Source organism: Saccostrea cucullata, unplaced genomic scaffold, assembly GCF_032062105.1.
Source record: "Saccostrea cucullata isolate Sc308-1 unplaced genomic scaffold, CSIRO_AGI_Scuc_v1 ctg2783, whole genome shotgun sequence".
Classification (NCBI taxonomy): Eukaryota; Metazoa; Mollusca; class Bivalvia; order Ostreida; family Ostreidae; genus Saccostrea; species Saccostrea cuccullata.
The window spans coordinates 26,220-32,699 of NW_026934732.1; positions in this window are offsets into that span (position 1 = coordinate 26,220).

Consider the following 6,480-nt stretch of genomic DNA (forward strand, 5'->3'; position numbering starts at 1 on the left):
AACCCATTTAGCTAGCCCGGATGAAATTGGAAAAAAAAAAGCCATATAATTCTATTATATGTATTTTGAATAAGAGTACATTGCCCGGGGCTGGCTAACATCCAAGATCCCATATTTAGACCTTCATATTTTTACAGGGGAAGGGTATGGGAGGGACCCTTCTACTGTTAAAAGGAATTTATGTTACAAGACCGGGAACCCATTTAGCTAGCCCGAAGAGAATTTGAAAAAAGCCTTATAATTCTATTATATGTATTTCTGAATAAGAGTACATTGCCCGGGGGGCTGGCTAACATCGAAGATCCCATATTTAGACCTTCATATTTTTACAGGGGAGGGGTATGGGAGGGACCCTTCCACTGTTAAAAGGAATTTATGTTACAAGACCGGGAACCCATTTAGCTAGCCCGGATGAAATTGGAAAAAAAAAGCCTTATAATTCTATTATATGTATTTCTGAATAAGAGTACATTGCCCGGGGGGCTGGCTAACATCGAAGATCCCATATTTAGACCTTCATATTTTTACAGGGGAGGGGTATGGGAGGGACCCTTCCACTGTTAAAAGGAATTTATGTTACAAGACCGGGAACCCATTTAGCTAGCCCGTAGAAAATTGGAAAAAAAAGCCTTATAATTCTATTACATGTATTTCTGAATAAGGGTACATTGCCCGGGGGGCTGGCTAACATCGAAGATCCCATATTTAGACCTTCATATTTTTACAGGGGAGGGGTATGGGAGGGACCCTTCCACTGTTAAAAGGAATTTATGTTACAAGACCGGGAACCCATTTAGCTAGCCCGGATGAAATTGGAAAAAAAAGCCTTATAATTCTATTATATGTATTTCTGAATAAGAGTACATTGCCCGGGGGTCTGGCTAACATCGAAGATCCCATATTTAGACCTTCATATTTTTACAGGGGAGGGGTATGGGAGGGACCCTTCCACTGTTAAAAGGAATTTATGTTACAAGACCGGGAACCCATTTAGCTAGCCCGGATGAAATTGGAAAAAAAAAGCCTTATAATTCTATTATATGTATTTCTGAATAAGGGTACATTGCCCGGGGGGCTGGCTAACATCGAAGATCCCATATTTAGACCTTCATATTTTTACAGGGGAGGGGTATGGGAGGGACCCTTCCACTGTTAAAAGGAATTTATGTTACAAGACCGGGAACCCATTTAGCTAGCCCGGAAAATTGGAAAAAAAGCCTTATAATTCTATTATATGTATTTCTGAATAAGAGTACATTGCCCGGGGGGCTGGCTAACATCGAAGATCCCATATTTAGACCTTCATATTTTTACAGGGGAGGGGTATGGGAGGGACCCTTCCACTGTTAAAAGGAATTTATGTTACAAGACCGGGAACCCATTTAGCTAGCCCGGATGAAATTGGAAAAAAAAAAGCCTTATAATTCTATTATATGTATTTCTGAATAAGAGTACATTGCCCGGGGGGCTGGCTAACATCGAAGATCCCATATTTAGACCTTCATATTTTTACAGGGGAGGGGTATGGGAGGGACCCTTCCACTGTTAAAAGGAATTTATGTTACAAGACCGGGAACCCATTTAGCTAGCCCGGATGAAATTGGAAAAAAAGCCTTATAATTCTATTATATGTATTTCTGAATAAGAGTACATTGCCCCGGGGGCTGGCTAACATCGAAGATCCCATATTTAGACCTTCATATTTTTACAGGGGAGGGGTATGGGAGGGACCCTTCCACTGTTAAAAGGAATTTATGTTACAAGACCGGGAACCCATTTAGCTAGCCCGGATGAAATTGGAAAAAAAAGCCTTATAATTCTATTATATGTATTTCTGAATAAGGGTACATTGCCCGGGGGCTGGCTAACATCGAAGATCCCATATTTAGACCTTCATATTTTTACAGGGGAGGGGTATGGGAGGGACCCTTCCACTGTTAAAAGGAATTTATGTTACAAGACCGGGAACCCATTTAGCTAGCCCGGAAAAAATTGGAAAAAACCCGTATAATTCTATTATATGTATATCTATAGAGTACATTGCCCGGGCGGCTAAATATCGGGTTCGATATTCAAATATATCTACTACATGTTTACTTTCTATAAATAGCAGGCAAACCCCTTCTCTTTTGGAAACCCCCCCTGGATTTTATACGAAACTATGTTTAGCTTTCACTTGTGGTACTTGTTAATAAACAATTGCATCACATTTGTATTTACGTCAGAAATTGGAAGAAAAAACCTCGAGGTTGTTTTCTGATTGTTTAGGTGCGATTGATTGAACAATCATCGGTCTTGGAGACATCTTAGCCTTGTAATTTGTTTTATATTACGACTTTTATTTTGCCCCCGTAAACGAAATTTGGGGGGGGGGGTTATAATTTTTTCGTCTAGATGTTTAGCTGTCCCTCTGTTTGTTCGTCCGCAAAAACTTTAACCTTGGCCATGCCTTTTGATTTAGTGGAGCTATGACTTTCTCATTTCACATGCGTATTTCTTGTGACCTTTCTTTGGATACCACCAAATTTGACCTTTTGACCTGGTAGTGTGACCCACTTTTACACAACATTTCCAAACTTTTTCTTTGTCCAAATCTTTTGAACAGTAGATACCAGGACATTTATACTTCATATATATTTTTTATGGAAAGACATTTTATTTGATACCAACAATTATGACCTTTTTTTGAACTTGAACTTGTAGATTTCTATCCTTGTGAAAAAACTTTAACCTTAGCCATAATTCTTTGAACGGTAAGGGATAGGGCTTTCATACTTCACATATATAGTCCTTGTGAGTAGTTCCTTTATTTGATACCAAGAACTTTGACCCTTTGACCTTGAAATTTGACCTACCTTTAAAAAGCAAACCTTGACCAAAACTTTAAAAGGATAAGGACTAGTGCATTTATACTTTACATATTTCATCCTTGTGACAAGACCTTCCTTTCTTTGCGTACCACCAAATCTGAACCTTTGACCTTGGCCTTGGACCTACATTTCAAAATTGACAACCTTGACCCTAACCTTTGAAGTGGTAGGGCTTCCATACTTCACATATGTATTTTTTGTGGCAAGTCCTTTCATTCGGTACCAATAACCATGAACTTTTGACCTTGACTTTGGAGATTTCAGTACTTATGAAAAAACTTCAATCCTGGCCATAACTTTTAAACGCTAAGTGCTAGTGATATTTCACATATGTAATCCTTTTGACAAGACCTTTCATTTAATATAAAGAATTATGACCTTTTGACCTAGGAGTTAGACCTACTTTTTAAACTCGGTAACCTTGGCCATAACTTTTGAAGGGTTAGAGCTAAGGCTTCCATGCTTTGCATATGTATTCTTCTTTGCAAGACCTTATAATGGATACTAATTGCCTTGACCTTGGAGATTACTTATGAAAAAAAACTTTTAACCTTGGCCTACTTTCATATTTCACAATTGTATTTCCAATGAGAATACCCTACTTTGTACACAAATATATTAAATTTGCATGTAAGAAATGTTTGACCTTTGCTATGTTGCCATTTGGGGGCATCAGTGTTGCACAAACACATCCTTTTTTAAAATTTGTTTCTCAACGAAAATGAAGACAAATTCTTCATTTTATAGTAGCAATATCTAAAATATAAGTTCATTTTTTTCAGTTGTAAAAGTTTCATTATCAAGTTTTGTTTGATATTATACAGATATAGATCCACAGATACAGTTGTGTATCGACTTCAAAGAAAGGGGCAATACTCTTTTTATGAAGTCGATATATCTATGGATTGATTGACTGAAAGGCCTATGTTTGTTTGTTTTTTTAACTGAAATAAATAAAACAAAATGACTTGTATAAGCCATACGTTTCATCTTTCTTCTTTTTATCTGAAAAAGAAGTTTTAAGGGGTATATAGGAATTATCTAGGAAATATCTGTTCGTTTCGATTGCTGTCTGGTTGCCTGTGCATACGGGTCTGATCCATATCTTTCTTATGGTGAAACTTTATAATCTACTTTTTCCTACAAAAATTGCTAAAGATCCTATAAAAGTTGCCCATGACCTAAGGATGTGGCATGACCTTAACCAAAGGTCATTAGGACACGTTCAAGGTTACTCCTACAAGTAAGAGCCTCGGTTAACGTCCCTACTCTCCCTATATACCGTTACGCGGCGCCAAGTCAAAAGTATCTCGCCGTGAATCTCTAGCATGTTAGAGTAGTTCAAGGTCACTAAGAGAAAAATTTCATAATTTGTGTCCGGCCCATATCTTTCTTATGTATAAACTTTTTGAGTTCCCATTTACGATTACTTATGAATTGAGGTTATTTTCTTCCCCATGCAAAAAACTTGAATTTACCACTGTCATGACCTTGACTCATAGTAATTTGTGCAAGTTCAAGGTCACTAAAAGAAAAGTGCATGATTTATTTCTGGTCAATATCTTTCGTATGGATATTTGGTGGGTTCTTCTTTGATACAAAGATTGCTAGAGTTTGACTTGACCATTATTCAAGGTTATATGTGTAAGTTCAAGGTCACTGGAAGAAGAAAAATGAATTCATATTCGATCAATATCTTTCAGAGATGAGTTTCTATTTTATTTGGGCAAGTTCAAGGTCTTGTCCATATTTTCACTCGAAATAATTTAATTCCTTTATCAATCACAAATATCCATACATAGCGCATGTTCAAATGTCAAAGTAAGGCATCAACTGACAAAGTCAGTGTTTTTTGGAATTAAAAGCCTTTAACTCAATGTTTAAACAAATTGTGAACACCAATACTAATATTAGTAACTTGGCACTTTCTCTGAAAAAAACTTTCGGAGGTATTGTCCCTTTTGAACAATTCTAGTTTAACACAATTTAAAGAAAACTAGAGGTACTGAGTGCAACGAGCTCACTGCCCCAGCCTCCCATGTCACTGTTTTGCTCTTGGAGCCCCGACAAGTGTCAGATAAAAAGTAAAATTTCAGGTGCACAATGAAATTATGTAATGCAGAATCTGTGAAAGTATCATTAAATATTATTCAGTGGTATAGGAGGAGATAGTTGCGGATATGAAAAGAGATGGGTACCTTCAATATTATGGAAAAAATGGCAGTGTCATTGTTTTGTTCTGGAAAACTCAAAATATATGTCCGATCAAAAAGTAAAATAAAAGGTCACAATTACAGTATATAAAAAAGATTCTGTGAAAGTCTCATTAAATTTCATTCAGTGGTAAAAGAGGAGTTGCGGATAAGAGATAGGTACCCCATAGCGTAACAGACGGACGGACAACCCGATTACTATATACTATCCAGCTTTTCATGCGGGTGTATAATAATAAGCTGTTTACTTTAATTGAGTTTCCTGTTTTAATTCACTGAGCTGAATTCTCGAGTGAACCTGCTATTTACAGGTGTCATAACAGTATTTCACTAGAGTTTACGTCACATCATGGCTGACGCAAAATAATTCCTGAATCTCCCCTTCCGATTCTAGCATTTTGATAAGAGAATGGAGCTGATTTTTTAATGAGATGAAAATCAACATGTAAACTTTCTATATTGACCAGATTTATTAAAATTTAGGGCATGGTGATTTTTTTGTATACTTTATTTGAGAGGGGAGTGATTAGGCTTTAGACTTGATTTTCAGGCACCTGCTCGACTTCGACCGAAACAAACTTTCGTGATTTGCTGGATGGCTATATACGGAAGCCCATTTAGTACCTATAAAAATATTTTTGAAATTTGATATAACGAATTGTCGAATTTGTTATAAGAAATTTTATTCATTATAACAATTTCTTTGAATTTGTTATAACGATTTTAATCTGTTATAACAAATTAGTTGATTTCATTATAACGAATTCTTCAATTTGTAATAACGATTTAAATTCGTTAAAACGAATTCAAAATTTGTCATAACAAATTAAATTCGTTTAGACAAATTCTAAAGATTGTTATAACAAATTAAATTCGTTTAATCAAATTCAATAATCAGGGTCTATAGAAAAATACATATGAATTCGATATAATGATTTGTCGAAATCGTTTTAACGAATTTAATTCGTTATAACAAACTATGGAATTCGTTTAAACGAATTCAATGTGTTATAACAAGTTTTAGAATCTGTTATAGCCAGTTTAATTCGTTTTATCAAATTTTTGAATTCGTTGTAACAAAATCAACAAATTTGTTATAACAGATTAAATTCATTATAACGAATTCAAAGAAATTGTTATAACGAATAAATAATTCGACAATTCGTTATATCAGATTCAAAAATATTTTTCGATAGGTCCTAAATGGGCTTCCGTAGCTATGTACTTTTTTGGTAATAAAATCTTTTTAAAGAATTGTTTTACAAGATCCAAAATTAAACTTCTCAGAAGTTTGTTTTAAATTAATTACATCTCAAACTTGCGTAATTTTGGTAAGAATATATAGCTGAATTTAATACTGTTGTGCAACCTAAAGGAAGCCCACAAGTGGTAGTTAT